The sequence below is a fragment of the Loxodonta africana genome, chromosome 20 (assembly GCF_030014295.1).
Source record: "Loxodonta africana isolate mLoxAfr1 chromosome 20, mLoxAfr1.hap2, whole genome shotgun sequence".
In the NCBI taxonomy this organism is placed as follows: domain Eukaryota; kingdom Metazoa; phylum Chordata; class Mammalia; order Proboscidea; family Elephantidae; genus Loxodonta; species Loxodonta africana.
This window is the reverse complement of record NC_087361.1, coordinates 65,601,073-65,625,863: the sequence shown is the minus strand read 5'-3', so window position 1 is coordinate 65,625,863 and position 24,791 is coordinate 65,601,073. Positions and strand designations below refer to the sequence as shown.

The following is a 24,791-nucleotide window of genomic DNA, read 5'->3' as shown; positions in this document are numbered from 1 at the left end:
AGGAATTATCTAGAGCAGAAGCACAGAGCTACTAAGTGACAAAGCAGAACTCAAAGCTGCATCTACAGATTCCAAAGCCTGGTGCCTTCTCTTATGTTCTGTTGCCCTCTGGGGCCTCAGTTTGCCCTAAGTCAAACAGGATGACGGTGCCCATGTAGGGACTAAAATCCACATGTAAAAAGTGCTGGGTGCTCCTGGAGAGAAGTCCTGGGAATAAAAAGGATCCTGCAGCTGTCTCCTCCAGTGCGACAAAGAAGGCCACCTGCAGTCTGGAAAAGCAGCAGAGGCTGGGGTGCTCAAGGGGTTATTGTCCTTTCTAATGAACTCATTCTTTTCAACTGCCTCAAATTGCCCAGCATTTTATAATCTGCAACAGTAACCTTTTGCTCATTAACCCTGCGGATGGCACTTCCCGCTGGCTGGATGGATGCATGGGGGCCTCTGGGCTGTGAGCACAGCTCTCTGACACAGGGCTTGTGCCTGAACCCTGGGGACTCCCTGAGATTTTAAAAGGAAAATGCATTTAAAGACTGGTGAGTGTACCATGCGGCAGAAAAAGTGTGGTAACCGAGAGAAACGGAGACCGCATCCGTGTCACTGCAAGTCTCTTCCCACTGCTACAGGGAGTCTGAGCCCTCACTGCCTCTTATCTGGGTGAGAGCAATAACCTGAGAAGCCTCCTTGCTGCCAGCATGTTCCTGCTCTAATCTAGTCCACCAAACACCACCAGATTAATCTTCTTAAAACACTCATTTGATCCTGCCTTTTCTGCATGCAAAATCCTTAAATTTCAGGTGTTGGTAATTTTCTTTCTCTTGCTTATCTCAGTTTCCTATTTTTTTTTTTTTTTTAATGATGAACATACACTACCTTTGCAACATGAGAAAAGTAAATCACGGCACACATACACATACTACCACCACTACCGTTAACTGTCCTCCACTGTGAATTTAGAAAAGTACACACTCCTCAGTTTGTCATTCAAGAGTCTAGCTAACATGGCCTTCTTATCATTCTTCAGTGGTGTCCCCTGCTTTCTGGGCTTCATGCTCAACAATTTATTCTACCTCCTGTACCCTAATCTTCCTTCAAGGACCAACCCAGGTGCCACTTCCTCCATGAAGCCAGTGCTGATCCCTCCTTTGAGTTCCCAGACCACTGAGAGTATCCCTTGGCATGATTACTTATGAACACACGCAGGTACCTTCCCTAAGATTGTAAATTTCTAGAAAACAGATGGTTTTGTACAGCTTCATGTGCTTTACTGCACTCGATACTACTGTGCACACAGTAGGTGCTCAATAACAAATGCTGACAGAAAGAATAAAACCCCCATTGCTGAGACAGGGCAGGAGCGGAACATGACTCCTAGCTCATACTAGTTAACCCCTGAGATTGTTAGACCTCGTGTTAACTGCTTTATCCACATTTTCTGATGTAATCTTAACAGCAACCCTATGAGGTAGGCACTACTATTATAGATGTAATAGCTATCTAACAATTTTATAACTACTGTAACTACTCTCTAACTACTGCCATAGATGAGGGAACTGAGGCTTAGAGAGGGGAGGTAATTTCCCCCAGGTCACATAGCTGGTAGGGAGCAAAGCCAGGATTTGAACACTGCTGGGTCTTCACATTTCCTGGCTTCCATTTCCCCATCTGTAGAGAATGGGTGGGGAATGAGGGAATCTTGCTCTCTGCTCACCTCTGCCTCCCCCGCCCCCTGCAAGATCTTCCAGAACATGGCACATAAACACACTCTACACATTTGTTTCTGTTGAAATGATCTTTTAGGCTTACCCCAGATGAGTAAGAGTTCTCGGGAAGAGAGTACTATGAACAGTCAATATGCTGGCATAAAAGAACTCCAGGGACCACAAAAAGAAAAAAAAAAGGCAGATGGAAAACAAGGGCTAAGGACACAGAGATGGGGTCAGGGCTGTGGTCTGAGCCACAGTGTCAGAGATGAGGCAAGGGTGGCTGGCCAGAAAGCCTCCCTCCCCTGCAGTCCTGCGCAGCCAGCCCAGGCTGCCCTGTACTCTAGTCCTCTGACTTCCTGATAGAGCCCAAAGGCAGGACAGACAGCTGGGGGAGGGTCTAGCTCTTTTAAAAGGTTCTGTTTGAATAGCTGTCGTTGTCACACCTTTCCCCATCTCCCCTTCCAGGAGATGGACTTCATGACAACAGATCCCTAATTAACTCATTGCTACTCTTCTGGGCCCAGATCTTTCTAATCAAGGTGGGGTAGGGCGAGGGGGGTGAGGGAGCATTGCCTTTATCTGCTGAGCTGCCAGCCATGCTGGTTCTGCTCTGGGATCACTGCCTTGAGACCCTTCCCGGTCACCTTGTTCTCTGTGGCTGGACACCTGCTTCTTCTCAATGCCCACCCCCTCCTTGTGCAGACGTGCCACCGCTGCAGGGCACAGTGCCAACACAGACTCTGCTGGTGGCTGGGTACAGCAGGTGCCAGGATCTTATTAGGGAGGGTGAGGAGGAAAGTGGGGCCGGGCCTCCTGAGGATCAAACCTGGCACTGCCTTTTCTCTGACCATTAGCAAAGGTATGACTGGCTCAACAGTCAGCAAAGTGCAGACCCTGTTCTCTTCTGGTCTCCCCAAATCCTCCCAGACCCTGAAAGGCTTCCATACCAGGCTGCTATGTGCTCCTGGGCCTTGAACATCCACAACATCACTGCACCCAGGAGTGGCTGCATTTCTGCCGCCGATGGGGTTCTTTGTGTGAGGATGTGAGCGGCTAACCAGGGACCAAGACCGCAGAGGGCTATTCTAGGGAACATGCAGAACAAAATAGCTTTAAAAGAGCCCCCCCCCCCCATAAAGCCATCACACTTGGAGACAATGAGAATGAAGGACTATAGGGGTCTTGTCTCAGGCAGCCTCTTCACAGATTTTTTGGTTTTCTTTCTAGATCATCCAAGCCCCACATCTCACTCTGCCCTCTGACAGGTGCTGACTGTCCCATCAGAGCTGATGGGGGAGAGGCCACGCAGGGACGCTCCACCAAAGGAATTAATTCTCACTTTCCTCATCTGCAAAACTGGCAGAAACAATACTGCTTATGCTATGAGGCAGCTGGAGGGACAGATTAGACAAAGGGTATGAGAGCACTTGGCAAACTGGAACGGGCTGTATGAAGGAGAGCCATTTTGATCGATTTACTTCTGTTTCATTGACTCTTGGGTGGGGCTAGAGCTCAAGAGGAAAATTAGCAAGGGAGGAACTTTTCAGGAGGTTGGGGGAATCAGCTCACCCCTACTTTCTGTCTTTTCCAAGGGAGCAGGGGAAGGAGGAGGATATGGAGGGAGCGGGGAGCGTGGTGACAGAGCCCTTTGCTTTGTGGGAGTTTCCAAACCGCTTTTGAAGGCAGCCTCTTTCTGAGCAAGAGGGACTGGTTTGGCTAGGGTCTCCACAGGACCGGTGCTGGGAACTCACAGGGCTGAGGCCACTGGGGCAGAAAGGATGGCAGTGTTTGGATTCAGATCCTTTTTACTTGGTAAAAAAGAGAAAAAAGTGAGGGGGAGGCTCCAGCCTTTAACCCATAGAGAGAAGGCAGCTCAGGGCAAACCTTCCCACTTCTAATCTGCTCCCTAAAAAGAGCTCCAAGGAGCTACAGCTTTGCTTTTGTGTAAAGTACTAAAGCATCCCCCTTCTGCCCCTCCCACACCCCCACTCCTCTGTATTTTTTTCTCTTAAAAGAGTGCTCCACCTCTCCAGGGACTGGAATCATTAGCTGAACAGCACTTTGCCTCTCAGAGCTTTTGACGATTTGACAGCGAGCTGGAAAGTACCAGAGGAGCTGCAAGGAAGCAGAGGGGGAAAGGGTGGGACAAAGGAGGCGTGTCTGAAGGACTGGCCAGTCCTGTCTGGACCCTGACCCAAGACCTGGCTGCTTCTGGGTCTGCCTCTCCCTTCCTGCCAAATCTGTGGCTCAGGAGAGTCCTGGGTCCACAGCTGTCAGGGAGGTGGGTGGTGGTGCTGGGGTAGCGCATGGCTTCCTGTCCTCATCCCCTTGGCAATTGCTGGGAAGCTGCCTGGGGCTGCTGACAACCAATCTGGACAAGGGCCTTCAAGGAGAGATAGGTGTCAGTATCCTTCATTCTCCTTGACACCTGAATGTTCCCATGCTAAGCAGCTTGAGGGTTGGAGCTAGGTAAGGAAGGATGGTTCTGAATAACGCACTTTTCAGGGAAGTAAAACCCAGGTCCTGAGCATTTCCTAAGAGGAAGGAAAACACGTTGAGAGAAAGGAGGGTCATGGATTTCTCAGTGAAGCTGTGATGTCAGCAGATCAAAGGGAGAGAGAATCTGGGGGCTCCAATGAGAGAAGCTCTAGTAGGACATCTCCAGAGCTGGTGTTGGATAGTCCTGACCACTGGGAAGCTGTGGCTTTGACAGCACTTCTCAGAAGAGGCAATGGATCCTCAGCCTCCTGGGAGAGCATAAGACAGCTCCTGCTTCTCCTTGCCTCACTCATGGCTCCTCTCCCTACTAGGGACCCAGCCTTATTTAGTCATCCTAGAACAGAAGCATTGCACGTGAAAGTTGGATAATGAACAAGGAAGAGGGAAAAATTGATACGCTTGAGTTGTGGTGTTGGTGAAGGATACTGAATATACCGTGGACTGCCCAAAGAATGAACAAATCAGTCTTAGAAGAAATGCAACCAGTATGCTCCTTAGAAGCAAGGACAGCAAGACTTAATTTGGCTTGCTTACTTTGGACACATGGTCAGGAAAGACCAATTGCTACAAAAGGACATCATGTCTGACAAGGTAGAGAGTCGGTGAAAATGAAGAAAACCCTCAATGAGACGGATTGACACAGTAGCCACAAAAATGGACTCAAACAATCACGAAGACAGCACAGGACCAGACAACATTTTGTTCTATTATCTATAAGGTCACCATTAATCGGAGCTGACTCGATGGCCACTAACAACAACCAAGAATGGAGTATATCCAGTACAATGGAGTAGAGCTACCACCAACTAAGCAGTCATCTTACACAAAGTATCTACTTCAATCCCCAAAAACCATTTTACTGGTGAAGAGCTGGGGCTCTGAGAGGCTAGGTAACTTTCCCTAGGTCACAGAGCCAGTAGGTGCTAGAGAGGAATTTGAAACTGAGTCAATTTGACTGCAGAATCTTTTACTAAGCCACATGCCTCCCTGAAATGTGCTCACTTTTGTCTTCTGTATGTAAACATCTTACTGCCTATCATTTTAATGCTTTTATTCTACTGTCTGAGCCCCTGTGTAAGTGCCAACATAAATTATAATCTCTCAGATGTAGAGACTAAATCTACAGAGTTCATTTTATTCAAGTTTTAGCAGAATGCCAACCACAACAGGGTGCTGAAAAATTACGTTCTATCCTTTATTTAGAGCTCCAGAAAGCCACAAACTTGGACTACAAAAGCTTAACCAGCAGCCTTCACTTTCCTGCTCGGCCTTCTCTACTTGCTTTTTATACTTTCTTAGTCCGTGAGAGCAATTCACTGAATGCTAACCATTGCACAGATGTCATGGCCTTGGCATTTTATCAGGCACCAATATCAGAAATCGTCATATAAAGAGGCCTCTGATTTTGAGGTCAAACTTTTGTCCTGGTCTCTACACAGGTCTCACATAAGAAATCACTTGCAGAATGTAATGTCTTTAGTTGTCTGTGATTGAACGTAGACTGGAATTATCTTTCCTGGAAATAGGTGTACCTCCTCTATCAGAGAGGCAAGACTTCTAGCTTATCCCAGTTCCCTTTATGATTTGGCTGCCAGGAGGTTCAGGCCAAATCTGATGCTGGGTCATGGTGCCTATGTTGACCTTGTCGGCGTATTTGTTTTCCCTTCCCTTTCATGGGTTAGATATTCTAGTTCCCTGATAGTTGTCGTTACACAGAAACCAGAAATCAAACCCATTGCCAGAAGCAGACTGCCAGCCTTTCACAGCACTGGTAGGTGGGTTCCAACCGCCAACCTTCAGGTTAGTAGTAGAGCGCAACCTTTTGCTCTACCCAGGGACGTATGTTTGCCAAATCATTTATTATAAGTCACCTTAATTCCTCCTTTGGAAAGGGGTGGGATATGAACACATACAAATAATTACACTCATGTCTTGTGTTTGCACCTTAGGAATGTGTGCTGTTGTGGTGCCTTGTGTCCTGGCCTTGACATATCCTCAGGTCTTTGTGTTGTGCGCTTGTGTTTCTTGTCTCTGTGGGTAGTAGTATGTCAGTAGGTGTCTCTGACCATGGGCCTAGACACCTCCAGGATGGTTTAGGTACATGTGGAATGTTGGAAGAGTGGGGGGAGGTTGGGAGACAGCGCACAAAACTTAGAGCTGTTGATTTACATTCTGCTGGGCTAGTAAAAAGAGCCCTGGTGGTTAGCTGGGCTGCTAACCACAAGGTCAGCGGTTCAAATTCACCAGCCGCTCCATGGGAGAAAGATGTGGCAATCTGCTTCTGTAAAGATTAACCCCCCCAACCCCCTTCCCCCCCACAAAAAAAACCAAACCCGTTGCTGTCGAGTCGATTCCCACTAGCCTTGGAAATCCTATGTGGCAGTTCTGCTCTGTCTTATAGGGTGGCTATGTGTAAGAATTGACTTGACAGCAACAGGTTTTTTGGTTTGGTTGGGCTAATAAAAGGTCCCTGGGTGGCACAGGTGGTTTGCACTTGACTACTAACCAAAAGGTTGGCAGTTTATACCTATCTAGTGGTACTATGGAAGAAAGACGTAGTGATCTGCTCCTATAGAGATTACAACCAAGAAACCCTATGGAGCGGTTCTACTCTATAACACATGGGGTCTCCATGAGTTGGAATTGACTTGATGATAGTGGGTTTTTATGGTTTTTTGATAAAAAAAAAAACAAAAAACCCATAGATTGGCTATGAATTTGGCCCATAATGATGTTCCATAACTATTTGTAAAATGAAAGAATGAATGAATAAATGAATGAATGAATGCTTCTCTGAGCCAAGATTCTTCTCATAGGAAAGAAGGCAAGTAGTGTTGGCAGAAAGCCCTGTTTTCAGGCTACAGAGGAGACTCAAGATCACAAGGTGCTCTGTGGAGTGCAAGCTCCCACCCAATCTTGTCCCTGGCCAGGCCAAAAGCATTCATCACCTGTACCATGTGTCACAGAACTGGGTCAGTGCGCTGGGCACTAGAGGAAGAAGTGTGGGGAAAGGGGAAGGAATAAGGCAGGAGGGAGGCCCAGGGGCCTGCTTCTCTGTCTTTCTGTTCTTCTCTCCCCTGAAAGGGAAAGTGACAGGCATGCTAGCCCACAGGACTGTGGGGAGAGATGGTGGTCTCTCAGCATGTGTCCCTCTGTCTCTGTTCTCACCCACAATTTCCTTAAACTCCTGCTTGCCTCTCTTCCTCCCTCCTTTCCTTGTCTCTCTCCTGTCTATCCCAATTTCTCTGCATGTGTGTTATCTCTCTGTTTTTGTCTTTTGGGCTCTCTCTCTCTCATACACACACACACTTTCTCCCTCTCTCTTTCTCCCACATCCCCAAGAAAGAGGTGTAGTTAGGAGCCCTCCTTCCACCCCCATTTACCTCAGACTCTAGAGTCAGTCAAAAGCAGAAGAAACCGGCCTAGATCATGAGGGCACGCCAGTCTCCAAAATGACCTGGGTCCAAACCTCTGACTTCGGTTCTAATCCCAGTGGCCTTACTGACATCGGTTGGGCTAATTTTTTCCTGTAATTAAAAGGGAACCCTCATTCCATCTCTAATCCCAGATAATTAGCTCTCTGATTGCCAGTGCTGGGCAGGAAGCCTTGTGTTTGGAGAGGGATTTTGGACAGATGGGTCAGGCAAACACTGTGCAGGAAGCGGCACTGGGAACACAGGCTGTGCTCAAAGTCTCTTGTTAAGAGAGATTTGTGGTGGGCAATCAGGCTGGCTCCCTCCAGGTGGTCTGAGCTGCCACTGACCTGTCAGCTTCTCCAGTGAATCGGGTAACTTTTCTTGGCTTTCGCGTCTTCCCCATGGTGAATCCTTACAGTGGGCTGTATGTCAGGTCACCAAGCTCAGGGTACTCACAGAAAGGACATTCCTTCCTGCTCATGGAGGGTCATGTTCTTATCTGTGAGGAGCACAGGGAGCCTGTGGGTCTCTACCCCCACATGCTGGCTGGGGGATGGTCAAAGGTTAATAGAATATGGTGGGTAACAACAAGACCAACAGGGCTCTTGCCAACCCAGGAAATAGGAGAGATGCCAGGAAAGTGGAGAACTCCCTCTCTGGCAGGTTTTGGGGAGACCTCATCAGAGTGGCTGAGGATGGGGGCTTTGCGTGTCAAGTCTCCCAGTTGAGGTTGTCATTTGTTGACAGAACAGATATTGCATTGTTGCTTGCTCTGCTGAGGGTATGCTCTGCTAATGACAGTGTTTTCTTTCTGACATCTAGCCTTCCCTTCCATCACTTCACTTGATCCTCATGATCACCCTGTGAGAACAGGTGTACTTTTGTGGAAGAGGAAAGTGAGTCCCTGAGGAAGCAAACAGCTCCTGCAAGGCTACAAGGAAACCATGGCAGAGCTGAGGATAAAGCCCAAGGCTCTAGACAGCTGGTTGTCCGCTGCTGTCTCCACTACCCCATGTCCTCCAGTTTCTAGATCTGTCTGCCTGTAGTAGGAGTTTGGGCACTTAGGATGTTGATGTGATGGGAGATTTAGGGCAGTAGACATCCAAGGGGATCGAGGACTCTGACAGCCAAAGGCGGGTCAACTCCTCCCTGAGGACTCTAAAAGCCCAGCCCTATCTGAATCCTACCTGGGCAGGGAATGGAAGGGGCTGGGACTCTCGGGCCCCTTAAAGAACCTGAGTAGGGCAGCACTACGATGCTCCTGCGCCTTCTTCGCCACTCAGAGCTTTACTGACTCTGGCTCTCAGAGAAGAAGGAGCAGGGACTGAAGGCAGGGGCTGGTGTGTGGGGGGACCTGAGCTTGCAGAGCTGAGAGGGAGCAGCAGGCCTGGGGGCTGGCACCTGGGGGATATGCCTAGCCTGCTGGTGGAGGCGCCTGGCTCTGCCCCTGCTACTCCAATGAGCTCAGGGCATGGGGGAGGGAGCCAGGCTGTGGATGGATTCCAGATGGGCTATCAGGTTTGCCCACAGTCGACTCTGAGGCTCCTCTGGTCTCGGCAGCTCCCTCAGCTCTGATTCAGCTGCACGGCAAAGGCCTGCTATGGAATGCTGGTGAAACCCAACCCACTGCCCCAGCAGCCTTCCCTGCACTCCCTCTGCTACCAGGGATACCACATTTCTGCTTGTTGTTTCTCTCCTTCATCAGTACAACCCCCCAGAGGTAGACAGGGTTAGAGCTGGAAATTTTGCTGCTGGCTGGGCCTCCAGCTCTGGAGCTCTGACCCTGTTTCCCCTGGGATGAGTAGCTACACAAGGCTCTAGTTCAAGTATGGGATATTTGAGACCAAGGCGTGCATGTGAGGCTGGAGGCAGTAACAGAAACTCCTTGGGTCCCTCTGATTGCCAGTTCTGTCTATCTGGCCCTGGCCCAGGAAGGGGAAGATAGACAGGAGAGCATAGCCAGGTACCTGTTGTCACAGCAGTGTCTCACTGTTGCACAGCTACCGGTCTGTCTAGCTGGCCCTGGCCTGGGAATGGGAAGATAGAGAGGAGAGCATAGAACCTGGCAGAACAAGGCAGCAGCTTCTCACGGTTGCACAGCTCCCAGTCTAGCAACAGTATCTCATTCAACCCATGCCACAGGCTGGTGACAGAGGAAAGGGAAGCTCTCTATATCCCCATCTTAGAAAGGAGTATATTGAGGCTCTAGGAGGTTTTAGAGCACAGATTTGATTTTGGTCTCTTGCTTTTTGCCACAAACATTTTTGAGAGCCCCCTATGTGCCAGTGAGGCATTGGCAGTTCAGTGGTAAAATTCTTGCTTTCCATGAGGGAGATCCAGTTGGATTCCCTGCCAATGGACCTTATGTGCTGAACAGGTTTCTCGTGTGCTAAACAGCAGAGCTTCCAGATTGAGACAGACTAGGAAGAAAGGCCTGGCTATCTACTTCTGAAAATTAGCCAACGAAAACCCATATGAATCATAACGGCCCAATCTGCAACTGATCATGGGGATGGCACAGGACCGGGCAGTAATTGATTCTACTGTGCAGGAGGCTGCCTGCCATACGACGGGGCTGACTCAGTGGCAGCCAGCTACATAACAGCGACATGACAAGCATAGTGGTTATGCTTTGGGGACACAGAGACACATGCAGCACAAGTCATGTCATAGAAGTTCTTCTCTTAAGTCACATAAGCAATAGATTAATTGTTCTCAGAAAGGGCCCACTGGGCCTCATGATGTAATAGACTCTCACAGGGTCTTGCCCATTCACCACTGTTAAACAAGATCAAGTTCAGCTCTGCCTTATAGAGAGAGGAAGGAATCATTATAAGTGGCATGAGGGGTCATATCAGGATTTCCTTTCTGGTGAAACATGCCTCAGTGTCCCCTTTGGTATCAAGGGCCTGCTCTATGGTGATTGATTCTGGACTTTTCAGAACCTTCCATCTCTGCCTTCTCAACCCGGAGCTGGTACTCCTAGTCTCTCAGGTTTGCCTTAGGTCCTTTGTTAATGACTGGCAGACTGCAGGTGACTCTGCCATGTCAGGGTTGATTAGCTGGGCTGAAATTTGCATTTTGCTTCAGAAACTCAGTTTGGGATCTGGCTGGCAGAAAGCAGCAGGGCTCCGGCTTCAATCGAGAATACCCCTGAGGCCAGGCATTTGAATTAACCACAGAAGCCTTTTCTGCCCTTTCCTTTCACTTCCTCAGGCCCCTTCCTCACCTCTCCCCTCACACCAGAAGGCTAGTTAACTGCAGCAAAGGGCTCTCTGAACATGCTTGCAGAAGAAAAGGCTTTTTTTGCTTCTTCAAAGATGAGAAGCTCCCCTCCAGCCTCTCTGGAGAATCAGCAAGGGAAAAGGCTGTCTCAAAATGCCATTAAAACATCTCTCAAATGAAAAACAGTCCTGGAATGTGCACCTTCACAAGACAGGACTTCAGTGATATCAGGGCGGTGGCTCTGGACAGCCCGAGGGTGCAGACACCTGTACAAGGCTCTTGGTGGGCGTAGAGCCCACTCAGTCCTGCAGCCTGTGAGTGTCCCTGGGCAAGACATTTAGCCTCCCTGAGCTGCCGTTTCACCCCTATTAATAAAAAATAAAATTGTTATCTTTCTCCTCCCTCCCTAATTTCAATGTGCCAGAGCAGTGGCCTGCTATTCTCACAGTCTCATTCTCATCATACACCATCTCTCAGCCCCCTCCCTGCCCTCCCTCCAGCCATAGTCATGGTGCTATTTTCAGCTGGGGCTTCCAGCCAAAATCTGTACTTTATTAATCACGCATCAACTACTCTGTGTAATGTTTAATGTGTTTTCCAGATTGTATCAAATCCACAGTGGAAGGAGGAGTCTGAGAGCAGCCTGGGTGCCTGGCAGTGTGGGTGCTGGGAGGAGCGGGGTCAGGCCAGCGCGCATCTGCCTTGACTTGGCCTCAGCTCTCCTCTCCTCTCTCCTCTGCCCCAGAAGTCATTGTGAAGGCCAAGCCAAAGCCAGCTTGCGGCTCGGCTCCCTAACTAAAGAGCTCAAGTTTGGAATGTAGGAAAACCTGCCTCATTAAGAAAGGTCAAAGGACTTAGGACAACCATTAGCAGGGAGGCTAGAAGGCTGTAGGGTGATTAGAAAATGTGGCTCAAAAATGTGCCAAGGGAAGGCTGGAGAGGACACCGACCATCTGTTCTTCTCCAGAGAGGACAGAAAAATAGCATTTGTATTGGAGGAGGAAAGATGTGAGTTACACCCAGGTACCAAATTCCTGACAGTTTCCTTTCTAGTGTGGTTGCTCACTGTGAGATTTGGGTAACTCCTCCGGCCATCTGGGCCTCAGTCTACTGAGGCAAAATTAGCGCATTTACTCAACACAAGCTCTGAGGGTCTTTCTAGCTTTAGACTGCTGCGTTTTTGCCTGTGAGGAGATAGGAGCAGAGACTGTGAGGAGAAGCAGAAGCTCTTTGCAGGAATACAAAAGGAATTCGGCGTGCTTCTGATGCTCAAGGGCTCCTGATCAGGTGAGAAAGGCAGACAACAGTAACATATGAACACATTAAATGCCCACACCAGCCCTCAGAGGTAGGTGCTATTCTTATCCCCTTATTGCTGATTAAAAAAATAAGGCACAAAAATGCTGAGTAATTTGTCAAAGTAACAGCTTGTAAGCGGACAGACCCAGGTTTTGAACTCAGACAGTCCAGCTCCAAAGTTGGGGACGCTCAGCACTGTGCACACTGCCTCTGGGAAAGCAATGTGAATAACTCACATACAAGGCAGCTTTGCTAAGTGCTGTAATCAAATTACAAGAATCTAGTGATCATACTGCAAACAACCATCTCTGAATGGGCAAATCTGGGCAGGCTTCATGGAGGCAGCAGGATCTGAGTGAAGCTTGAAAGGATAGAGGCACTTCCCCAGGCAGATGAGGGTGGGAGGGACAGCAATGAACTGAGAGGGGGCACTTAGGAAAGAGAGAGGTGACTGGCAAAGCTGGAACAAAGGGGTGAGAGTGTGGCAGAGGCGGCGTGGGAGTTTGAACTATACCCTAAAAGGTACTGGGAGCCTTCTAAGGTGTACCCTAACTTGCAGGAGGTGGAGCATGAGCCAGCACAGCTCAGGAAGGGGCTATAAAGGCCTCAGCTAGGGCCCAGGCAGGGAGGTGAGGAGGGCAGGTGGGAGGGGACTGGAGAAGACAGGTGTGAATGAGGGAAGTGAGGAAGAAGGAGAATGGAGGAGTCAGAGGGAGCAGCCTGGGCCCCAGGTGGCGAGAGAGGAGTGTGTAGACAGGGTGACCCCAAGGGGCATGAGGTGGGGGGCTCTAAACTGCGAGCTCCTTCAGCATTGTTGTAGCACTGTTAGGGCATTGTTACAGCGTTGTGACAGCACTGTTATACCACTGTTACGGCACTGTTATAGCATTGTTACAACGCTGTTATAGCACTGTTACAGCACTGTTATAGCATCGTTACAATGCTGTTACAGCATTGTTGCAGCACTGTTATAGCATTGTTGTAGTAGCATTGTTACAGCAGTGTTGCAGCATTGTGTAGCATCTACGATTCAGCTTAAATAGCACTTCCCCAGGGAAGCCCTTTTTGACCCCTTGTCCATTGGTCTCTGTGGGTGGTGCAAGAAGTTTGCACCTGACTATCAACTAACCTAAAGGCTGATGCCTAGAACTCACCCAGCGGTGCCAGGGAAGAAAGCCCTGGTGACCTGCTTCACCAAGAAAATCCTATGGAGCAGTTCTACTCTGTAATACACGGGTTCGCCATGAGTAGGGGTCACCATGAGTTGGAATCGGGTTTGGTTTGTGGTTTTGCCAGTGGGTCTGGTCTCGGCCTGTGCCTGAAACTCTGTGCTTCTCTGTAGCACTGGGCAGGACCGTGACACGCAGCTACTGTGCAATACTTGCTAGTGGTCTTTTTCTTTTGGTCCTGTGTTTGCTCAGCCCTGTGGCCCCAGTGTCAAACACAGAGCCTGGCTCATGCACGCCCAATAAACACTTGCTAAAGGGACTCATAAGCTCTGCCTTTGGGCCAGGTGCCCTTCGCCCACCCTTGGACGTCAGCCTGGCAGCCTCTCATCGCCATGTCCCCAGGGGCTGCTCCTGCCAGCTGCATGCAGGGAGGGAGACGTATTCATGTGTTCACCTGTCCACCCGCCCCACACTGATGGGTTCTGACACCACCGTACAGGGTTGCCGGCTGGCAATAATGAACAGTTTAGCATGGAAATTGGCCTTGGCAGGAGGGGGCTGGTGTGTCTATGCGATTAGAGAACATTTGCTTAGGGGACACCTTCAGCCCTGCTTCCTTCCCCAGCAAGCCCTGCCCAGCGCTCTGCTCCCGGAAGCCATCCTCTGCTCTGTCCCTACCACACCTGAGCAGAGGCAGATGGGAGGGACCAAGAGCTCTGTCCTCTTCTTTCCAGAATCCTTTTCAGCACTCTACAGTTCCTCATTCTCCTTCTTCTAGTCCGAAAGGTAAGAGAGTACTCATGGCCTTTCCTTCCCCCTCCCTCTAACAGGTTTGTCGCTATTAACCTGTTGGTATGGGGTTCGGTGGTAAAATTCTCAGTTCGAATCCCAGCCAATGCACTTCATGTACCGGTCTGTCAGCAGAGGCTTATGTGTTGCTAGGATGCCGAACAGGTTTCAGCAGAACTTCCAGACTAGGAAGAAAGGCCTGGTGATTTACTTCCGAAAACGAGGCAACAAAAACCCATGAATCACAAAGGTCCTATCCACAACTGATCATGGTGATGGTGCAAGATTGGTCTGCATTTGGTTCCATTGTGCGTGGGGTCGCCATGAGTCAGGGAGACTCTGTGGCAACTAACAATAACCACCACCACTTGGCGATGCCTTCCTTTGAGGGTCAGTTTCAGATGTTTTCTAAGAAATGGTTTCTTCCCAAACGTCCATAGGATTTTGAAGGGAAAAGGAAGATAATAACATCTGATACTCACTCTGAGGAGTGGGATAATTAGGCTCCTCAAAAATGGCAGAGACAATCCTTGAAAACTCCTACGAAGGAAGATAAAAACTCTTTGTCACAGCCAGAGCAGAAGGCTCCTCCCCTGGGGCCCCAGACCCAGGCTGCCTCACCCTCAGGTCTGTAGTGTCAGTCTGCAGTGGCTCGGGGAGCAGGGGTTGGAGTGGACGGAGCCCCCAGCATACACTGAGCAGGTGCTACCTCGCTCAAGCAGCACTGATGGATTCCGTTATCTCACGGGATCCTTGCTGACAGGTTGGAAGGAGGTGCACGTTCAAATACTCTGCTGGTGAAGAGGCTTAGTTGGGTCTGTGCCGTGGGAACTACCGTGATGAGTCAGCTCTCGGGACAGGAAGTCAGCGGTAGACCAGAGCTGTGGATCCTCTGCCTCTCTTTTGCCTCCAGTTCAATTTTGCCCCCTGACTGGCAAAGGGGCATAGTGATAGAGGGGTTACTTTTGCCTGTTTTATAAGTTCTGGACAGTCCTGTATTGGGTGGGGACTACTTGCCGGTCACCCTGGTCCTCTCCCCTTCCCAGCCAGGGATTTCCAGGGCTGGGGCAACATTGGCATGCCAGGAGGCATGGGCTGTGGGTGCCCAAGCTCTGATTCATTTTATAGCTCATATTCTCTTGCCCAGAAAAAGGAACCATATCCAAGATGGGAGGAAATAATAATACCCTACATTTATAGAATCTTTTTATTGCTTCTGAAGTGTTTCCACATTCAATACCTTATTGCAGCCTCACAATGTGCCTGCAAGGTGAGGACAATTATCCCGTTTTATATACGGGGAAACGGCTCTGTGTTTATGAGACTTCCCCAAGGTCACAGATCCAGGACGTGGCGGAGCGTGGACTTGGATGAGGGTTTTCTGATCTCCTGTCCAGGGCTCCTTGTGCGTCCTGCATTCTCTCAGCTGTTCTGCTGCCTTTAACCCTCCCACCAGGGGGAGCCCGTGGAACTCTGCAACAGCCCAGGACAAGCTCTCTTCCACCTTCAAGTGTCTGGAAAGCCCACAGGCCCAGCTGCCTCTACTAGGTCCTGGGCTGATCAAGTACCAGGCTGGTCTCGGGGGCATTGGTCTCCAGTCCCTGAGGGCTGGGAGGGAGCTTGTAGCTGGGACATCCCTGCATCCTTTGTAACTACAGAGTCCCACACTCCCATGTGGGCCGGGGTAACTGGGCCCCGTTTTTGGACCAAAGAGGAAAAAAAAAGTCCCACAACTCCCAATGGCAAATTGATTCAATGCTTTCTATATTCCTCCCTCCTGCTCAGAAAGTTCCCCCAAGGTATAATGTCCTGCTACAGCCGAGGGCTATTTCTTCTGTACAAATAGACTGAGGGTTAATTTCCACAAAGCGGGGCACTGACAGTCCAGTGGTGGAGCTCTCACCTGCCATGAGGATGATCTGGTTTAATTTTTGGCCAACGCACCTATGCACAGCCACCACCTGTCCGTCAGTGGGGGCTTGCAGGTTGCTAGGATGCTGAATCAGATTCAGTAGAGCTTTCAGACTAAGCTGGACTAGGAAGATAGGCTGGGTGCTCTACTTGTGAATATCAGCCAATGAAAACCCTGTCGATTACAATGGTCTGACCCACCTTTTGTTCCATTGTGCATGGCTCAAGGAGGGAGGACTCTGAAAAGGGATCCCCCTTGCTACCAGCCCCAGTGAAGAAAATTGGTAAGGGAAGATGAAGTTTCTCAGGTTTAACATATGGTACAGAAAGAAACCAACCAAAAATACTGAGGTTTCGAGAGAGAGGAAAGGAATCTAAATTGATTGGGAACTCCTTCAGAAACATCAGCAGTCGGTCGCCTGGTTCCACCCTGACCAGAGATTTAGGGTATCACCTTCTCTCTGTGAGGTCTCTGGCCTAGGCAGCCGCGCTGAAGGATGACACTGGGCTGGGCTGGAAGTGAAGCAGCCAACTGGTCAACACTGGTCAACTACCTGAATGCTCAGCAGGCTCTGCCCACCAAGGTGGGAGCAGAGATTTCAGAAGACCAAGATGACATGATCATTGACCTGCAGGGACTTCCTGAAGATCTGATAAGGCTAGAATTCATCATTTTAAGACTGCTTGGATGCCTACTATGCAAACCTCTGTGCTGGGCACAGAAAGCTGACCTTTAGCTGGTCCTCGCCCCCAGGAGCTTGTAAGTGGGAAGGGAGAAGGGGAGACAGCGATACAGATAACTATGAGGCCTAATGATCGGCGCACAGGCAGCCATCTGGAAAACGCTCTGGGAGTTCCAAGAATGAGAGATGAAGGATGGGGGTGAGGAAAGGAGAACCAACAAGTGCACAAAGTAGGGCAGTACTGAGACCCACAAAGGGCAGAAAATGAGCACTTCACACACTGACATAATAATTTACCAGCAGCAGGACTCGGCGGTGGAGCTGGAGGAGAGTCCCAGCGTCCTCCAGTCCATTCGACTTATGGTGAGCCCATGTGTGTCAGAGTAGAACTGTGTTCTACAGGGTTTTCAATGCTGTGATCTTCCAGAAGCAGGTTGCCAGGCCTATCTTCTGAGGCACCTCTGGGTGGACTTGAACGCCCTACCTTCTGCTTTTGTTTTTTTTTTTTTTTACCTTCTGCTTAGTAGCTGAGCACTTAACCATCTGTGCCGTCTGGGAAATCTTTAGATGAGGGTGGGGGACACATTGGAAGTAACACAGAGGAAAGGTCTCTCTCCTTTCAGCGTCTAAATAGATAGATCCCTAACCTCTCCCCTCAGCTTCTCACACAACAGCTGCCTCACTCACAGCACTCCTCCCTTCTCGCACCCAAACCACCAAGTTCCCGCAGGACAGATTTCTGCGTGCAACTGTGTGCGACTGCAGCTCAGCGCCTGAGCCCGCACCTGCGGCTACTGAGCGAAAGAGGGAGTTCCCAAAATAGAGTGAGCTTGGGGCTGCGTTGGAATGTCAGTTTGCTGACTCCTCTGTCTCTAGGTGACTGGGGATCAGCATCAATGAGATAAAGGAAACCCACATGTAATTTCTAAGCTTCATCTATGTCAGTGCGAGTTTTTACTGCCTTCTCTCACCAGGTATTTGACCAGAGCCCATAACTGCCCTGACTGTTGTCAATTTCCTAGAGCTTCTGGGAAGAGAAGGGCTCAGAGGAAGAGAGGACCAGGAAGGGAACAGAGATCACCGGGAAGATCCCCGCCCTCCCTCTCACAGCCCTCACCACAACGTGAACCACGAATGCATTAATTAACTAAATGGTTTGGAATGCACTCCACCGCACCTCACTGTCTGCAGCTGCCATTCCCTGGAGGAGCCGTATTATGCTCAACGCACACTATATAATTAAATATCAACACGTGTCCCCTGCCCAGTGCTGGGATGCGTATTACTTGTGTTAATGAGGGCTGAATGGCCTTACTGATGAGAGGCCCACAGAGGTGGCCAGGGGGCGAGGCACACATCTCCTGAAGCTGAGCAGCATTTGCCGGGTCCCCCTCTCTCCTCACTCCCCACCTCCTCCCCACATCCTGTTCCCAGAAGGGCATCTCAGGACCCCTGCTGGAAGCTTCTGGCCACACCACAGGCCAAAGTGCCATCCGCTTGTGCTTCTCTAATGCGAGTCTGCCGCAGCAGCCCGCACATGGTGCATAATGACTATGTTTCTGCTTAATACAAATTGCGGTTATTTAGCAGCCCAAATACCAATTCCCTACTGAGATCCCCGTCGCTGAAACCCCACGCACAGACACACACTCAGCAGACACAAACGAGCCCGTGTGCTGCCCCTGCCCCGACTCAGCCCCTATCCTTCACAGAGCTACTCTCTGGCTTCGGGGGCCCAGATGTATCACCACTGAGGTGGGTGACAATGTGAACTTGGCATATGGATGTAGCGTGGTAGAACAAAAAGGGCAGGGCTTTGCAGTCAGAAGACCTGGGTTCGAATCCTGACTGTGAAGCTTTGGGGATGTCCCTGAAACCTCCTGAGCTTTAGTCTACTTACAGGGAAAGTGGGGACAGTGAGGCTGTGTCACAGGCGAGAATTAAAAGGCACAATTTACGAGAAATATTAGGTGTTCATTCAGTGCTGTTGCTTCTCTCCCTACAGAAGAGCCACTGCGCCACCAGAGCTCCTCTCTCCCTGAAGGAGCATAATGATAATACCTTACACTCAGATTTCGGTTTATAGCATACTCATTTTCACTTACAACAGGTCAACACACTGCAAGATATTCTTACTTGTTTCGTCCACTGGTATACCCCTAACACCTAGAACACTGACCACATTTTGTGCACGGGAAACATTTACTGAATAAATGACACACTTTCTCTTAAACCCTGTAACAGTCCCACGAGGTGAGTGTATTGCTACCTTTTTTTGCTAAGAACAGGCTCAGAGAGGTTAAGTACCTTCCCCAAGGTGCACAGCTAGTACCAGATTGAAAACAAAACAAAAACAGTTACTGACGAATCAATTCCAGCACAGGCCAATTCCATGTGTGTCAGAGCTGAACTGCAAGTAAGATTTTCAAAAGCTGAGATCTTTTGGAAGTAGATTGCCAGGCCTTTCTTCTGAGGTGCCCCTGGTTGGATTTTAACTACCAACCTTTCGGGTAGTAGCTGAGCGTGTTAACCATTGGCACCACCCAGGGACCATGGTCCCAGAGAAAGAAGTGAGATTAAAAAACCAGGTGTCTGACCAAGAGCCCCTTCTGCAGGCTTGGGGGACCCCTCGTTTTAAGAAAAAGGGAAAATAAAGGCAGGAAGAAGACAAAGAGTATGTGGTTTTTAAGAGTGACAGGCATTGCTCCTGAGAGACTAATGGGGGCTAACACAGTCCTAACTGGCCGTCTGTAGGCAGGTTATAACATGCCAGAAAGTCCCAGTTTCAAGCAAGACATGAGGTCAGGGAAAGAGGACTTCTCGGCAGACCCAGGAGACTGACCTCTGGGAGACAGAAGGCTGGGCTCCTCAGGATCAGGGAGTCGAGGCTTCACTTCCACATTCCTCTCCAAAGATACCCTGGCCTTCAGCTATTTTACCTTAGGCTAAGCTGACCATCCACCAGGCTTTACCCTTCAGAAGTGAACTCCCTAGAGGGGGTAACAGTTGTCCTCATACAGGCCTGTGGGCACTACCAAACCAAGTCATTAGAAGTGGAACAGCTGGGCTGGGGTCATGGGAGCTCCTCCGTGTGCTGCACAGTGAGCCAGAGGAAGGAGGCTCCAAGTCCCAACTTCGGGAGTCCCCAGCCAATGGGCGTAACAGGCCACACACACTTTTGACCCAGACGTGACACATACTAAACAGCTGATAAATGAGAACAGATTAATGGAGTGATGACAGGACACAGGGGGCAGGAGGTTGAGATGGGTCCCACACCATCGACATGTCTCAGTGCAGCGGCCTGTTCTACTGTAGAACCCTAAGTCATCATGAGCATTTCCTGTCTCCCAGGTTGGGCTTGAGCAGCCAAGGGCAGATGGCGCTTGATTTCAAAGTACATCCTGGGTGCAGCTGACCCTGTGGCTGGAGCCCCTCTCCTAGAAAGTAAGCCATGGAGTGACTCCCTGCCTTGGAGGACCAGGAACCAAGGGCTTGGAGCACGAGGAGCCAGAGAAGACACAGCACTGGAGGTTACACTGGGGCTTATGGGGGTAGGTTCTGAAGTCCAGGAGGAGGGATTAGGGCAGGAGGAGGGATGAGAGAGGAGGGAGAACAGCAACAGGATGCTCCACAGGTGAGAAATGGGACTGGCCAGCTGCAGAGCAGGACAAACCCCAGAATACAAGAAACCTGGATTCTCTCCTGGTTTTGGCACCAATCAAGCGTCGCTTTGGGCAAGTCATTTCCCTTTTATGGACTTGAGTTTCTTTATCCAAAAAATGAACAGTTTAGACTGAATGAACTCTAAAATTTTCACTATTAAAAAGAAATCTGAAATTCTAGATTTACGAATCCCTCCCCAAACATCTGGACTTTTCTGGTCACTGCCAACCACAGAGAGAAGGGACTCCAAGGCCTTTTCTAGCTGAGTGTGGGGTGCTCTGAGTTCCCTCATTAGATATTCACCGCCTCTTCTCCTTCCCCAGCCCCCCTGCATTTCCCCATATGCAGATGGCTCTGTTTTCCAAACCTGATAGATGCTGACAGGTATATTGTTCTCGGCATCACCAGACTGCCAAAGGCTGCTTAAGTCAAATGATTTTCTTTCCCCTAATAACTTGGAGGATTTTTTTTTGCTACTAAAAGGCAAAAAAAAAAAAAAAAAAAGGTCTTTTTTTTTATGCCTCTTTTTACCTTAAAGAGACAGAGTGTCATTTATCTTCCTCTTTAGCCCAAAGTCAAATGAGAGGAGCCTTAAACAAAGACCCGCTTCTTTGAAGCAGTTATCTGTGACTGGAGGCGGGGGGGAGAGCTAGAAATCTGCGACTGCAGGCGGGGGAGAGCTAGAATGGTCCTTGGGGACCATCTCCAGAGACTGGTGATTGACAGGCTGAGGGGAAGCAGGAGCAGTGGGATCTGAACCGCAGCCAGCTGAGAGCCTCTGTGGGTGGCTTGGGCGCAGAAGGCTCTATGGCGCTGGATGCCTGCCAGATGGGGCTGAGGGGGCTGGCTGGTAGGCAAGCGCTATCTGGGGGGGTGCTCATAAAGAAGCGATTTCAACCAAGCATGCAGGAGGAAATGGAACAGGGCTGGTGTGGTCAAAAGTCCAATAGGCTTTATGGTAGGGTTTCATGATGCCAAAATTATTTTGGGCCTTGGAATAGCGCTAAATGCTGACTAAAATGGTCTTTCACCCTACAGTCTGTGTTGTTTTTAATGAACTACTAACCATCACTTAGTTGATCCACCAACGACACTTTTTTTAAGCTCCTCTTATTTTTTTTTTTATGGAGGGTTGAGTTTACCCAGAGGCACCTTGGAATAAAGGCCTGGTGATATACTTCTGAAAAAATCAGCCATTGAAAACCCTGTGGAGTACAGTCCTACTCTGAAACACAGGGGTCGCCGTGAGTTGGAGTTGACTCGACGGCAATTGGTGGTAGTGGTAAAAAAAAAAAAAAAAAGTGAGTGTTAAATATCCTGGCAGTATGAAGAAAAATAAGATGAAGTCCTTGCTTTCAAGGATTCACAATCTAATGAACAGGACAAGACACAGTGAAAGAAAAATTACCAGGAGCAATACCAGTGAGCAAACGCCTGATATTACAAATGATTCAGAAATATCAGTTGAGGTTGAGGAGGGAGGGCTTCCTGGAGGAAGGGGGCATTCCCCATGGTGCTGTAAAGAGTAGTATCCTTTGATTACAGGCTGCCATCTGACTACAAAATGGAGCACTTAAAGATAAGTGGGTACATTTCCTTCTAAAACCAAAAAAATAGTTGCCATCATGTCGATTCTGACTCATGGCCACTCCATGTGCGACAGAGTAGAGCTGTGTTCCATAGGGTTTTTATGGCTGATTTTTTGGAAGTAGATCACCAGGCCCTTCTTCTGAGGTGCCTCTGGATGGATCTGAACCACCAACCTTTTGGTTAGCAGCAAGCATGTTATTCCTTTGCACCACTCAGGGACTCCAAGTTTCCTTAGCGCTTAAGAAATCTGGGAGGGGGCCAAGTGTCCCCATCAAAGAGCAGTGGGTTGGGGTTGGGGAGGGGAAGGGGAGGCCGCTATGCTTAGGCATTGCCTCTGCTCAAGCCTAAAGGACTTAGTGAGATCTGAGTATGCTGGGGGTGGGATGGAGCCCTGGTAGCAAAGTGTTAAGTGCTCGGCTGCTAACCAAAAGGTTGGTAGTTGAAATCTACCAGCCGCCCCTGGCTGGCTGCAGAAGGCGGGTCCCTCCAGCACCTCCTAAAGAACGTAGCTAATCAGCCCAAGCCTGTGGAAGGAGCCCAAGCCTAGGAGGGAGACAGTTGCCAGCTGGTGACCTTGACAGAGGCACTGCCCTCTCTGGGCTGGAGCTGCCACTGCTGAGAGGCAGGGCTGGGTAGTGCTCAAGGGCAAAGGCTGGAGCTGGACACCCTAGGTTTTGACTCTTGGCTTTACCACTAACGTGCTGCATGACCTTGGGCGAGCTACTTTACCCCTTGAGCTTAATTTCCTCATTTGTAAAATGAGTTGATACAGGATCATGAATTAATATATATGAAGTGCTTAGAACATTACCTAGCACAGGAAACATTATATGTGTTTACTAGGATTAGTCCCATCACTACTACTGTACTGAAGATGTTGGATTGTTATCGTTAACTGCCGTCGAGCTGGTCCCCAACCCATGGCAACCCCATGCACAATAGAATGACATGCTGCCTTGTCTTGCACCATCCCACAATCAGTCCCTCTTAGTCCCCTGAAGCCTATTCAGCGTCAGAGCAACATGCAAGCCTTCACTGACAGACGGGCGGTGGTTGTGCACAAGGCACACTGTCCGGGAATTGAACCTGAGTCTCCCGCGTGGAAGACGAGAACTCTACCACTGAACCACCACTGCCCTCAAGGATGTTGGATTAGTGAGCCTTTTTAAGGTCTCTAAAAAGTCTGTGGTTCTATTTCCCTGCATTGTGAGCACCATTTAGATTCAGACTTAACTAGCATTTACTGAGTGCTTACTACATGTGACTAGATTATTTTATTTAATCCTTGCGACGAGTCCTGTGAGTCTCATGTTATTATGCTCATTTAGAAATGAGAAAATTGAAGCTCAAAGAATCTGAGGGAAGTTCTCAAGATCACAGAGCTAGCATATGGTGGAGTCAGGATTCAAACGTGACTCCGGCCCCGTGCTCCTTCCACTTGAATCTGTCTGCAATGGGCAAAGGATTGGTCCTTTGGTCTTGAGCTGTCATTGCTGCCCAAGGTTTAGGGCCAAGGCACTGGTTCTAGGCAGACCAGTCCTGGGGCTAAGTGTGCATGCTCTGCCTGTCTCAAGGGTGGGTGGAGGATTTGCCAATGAAAATGTTACCAGCTGAACTAGCATTAGCCAGCCATATCCGGGCTGCGACTGATGGGAACTAAAATTAATCCTCTCATTTCCAGCCCGACCTACCAAAGGATGGGCAGCACCGAGCCAGGAAGAACTCAGCCAGCATATGCTGCTGCAGGCTGCTTGACTTGCATGTCCTCTGTCCCAGCTGGGGATGCTGCCTGGGCAATGAGACGCCAAGATGTAGACAGCGTCCGTGCACACACACATGCGAACACGCACTCAGCAGGGACAGAGCTAGGGGCTGAGGATGCAGCTCCCTCAGAATGGAGACAGGTTGGTGGACTACATGGGCCTCCTCTGTCCTGCCCAGTCCCCTCTGAGGAGGTAACCAGGTCAGTCTCCAGGTCCTATGTGACTGGTTTCTACAAACGTGTCTGGTGTTTGCCTGGTCATGGAGGGATCCTACTAACCAACCAATGTCAGTTCTTTTCACTGAGAGGTAACCTCAAACGTGGGAAGGAGTGAAGGGGAAACTTAATAAGGCCTGGCTGCCTTTGCTTGTGTGTGGAGTGGGGGTTGAGATAGCTCTTTGGGGAGCCTGTCCTATTCTATTCTTGCATAGGCACCTGGGGGAGGCGAGGAGGACACAGAAGGTAGAGTCATAAGGAGACTCAGTGGGTGGGAGTGGAAGGAGGTGAGAGCTGCTGAGGGAGGAAAGAAGATACTGTCACACTCTCTGGATGGTCATCAGCCAGATGTGGAGACCACATGGAGGAGGCTGGCTGGAGGTGGGGGAGAGGAGGAGAGGACACGAGGAGGGAGAATGGCTGGGAGGGGCCGCAGAGGCCGGTGAAGAAGCTGCTCCCCTAAACTGGCCTATACAGTGATGGCATCAGAGTGACAAGTGGAGGAGGTGCCAGGCCTCCAGGTAAGCTAGCAAGGGCACTGGACCACAGGGACTACCAGGCGCCTTGCTGAAGGCAGAGCCTTGGCTTGGAATTTCTACCATGACTTGAACTTCACAGTACACCCCTGCTCAGCACTAGTCCCTGCGCCACTCTGCTCATCACGTCCTGTCCACCTTTACACTCCTACCACACACTACAGTACTGGACACAGAAATCCCCTCCAGGAAATGAGCTGGTGTTTCCTGCTCTCCCTCAATGGCTCTGACGTAGCAGGGAAAGAGGATTTAGTCCCCGCCCCCCACCACACACAGAACAATCTGATTCTGCCAGTGCTGGGAACTCTCTGGCCAGGCACAGTCAGT

The 24,791-nt window shown here is 49.7% G+C and overlaps 1 protein-coding gene across 4 annotated transcripts in view; it reads right to left on the bottom strand.

The window, feature by feature from the left end:
- The window catches only part of PLXNA2 (plexin A2), a 262,967-nt gene that overhangs the window by 156,678 nt on the left and 81,498 nt on the right, over window positions 1–24,791 (bottom strand). The window lies entirely within an intron of this gene.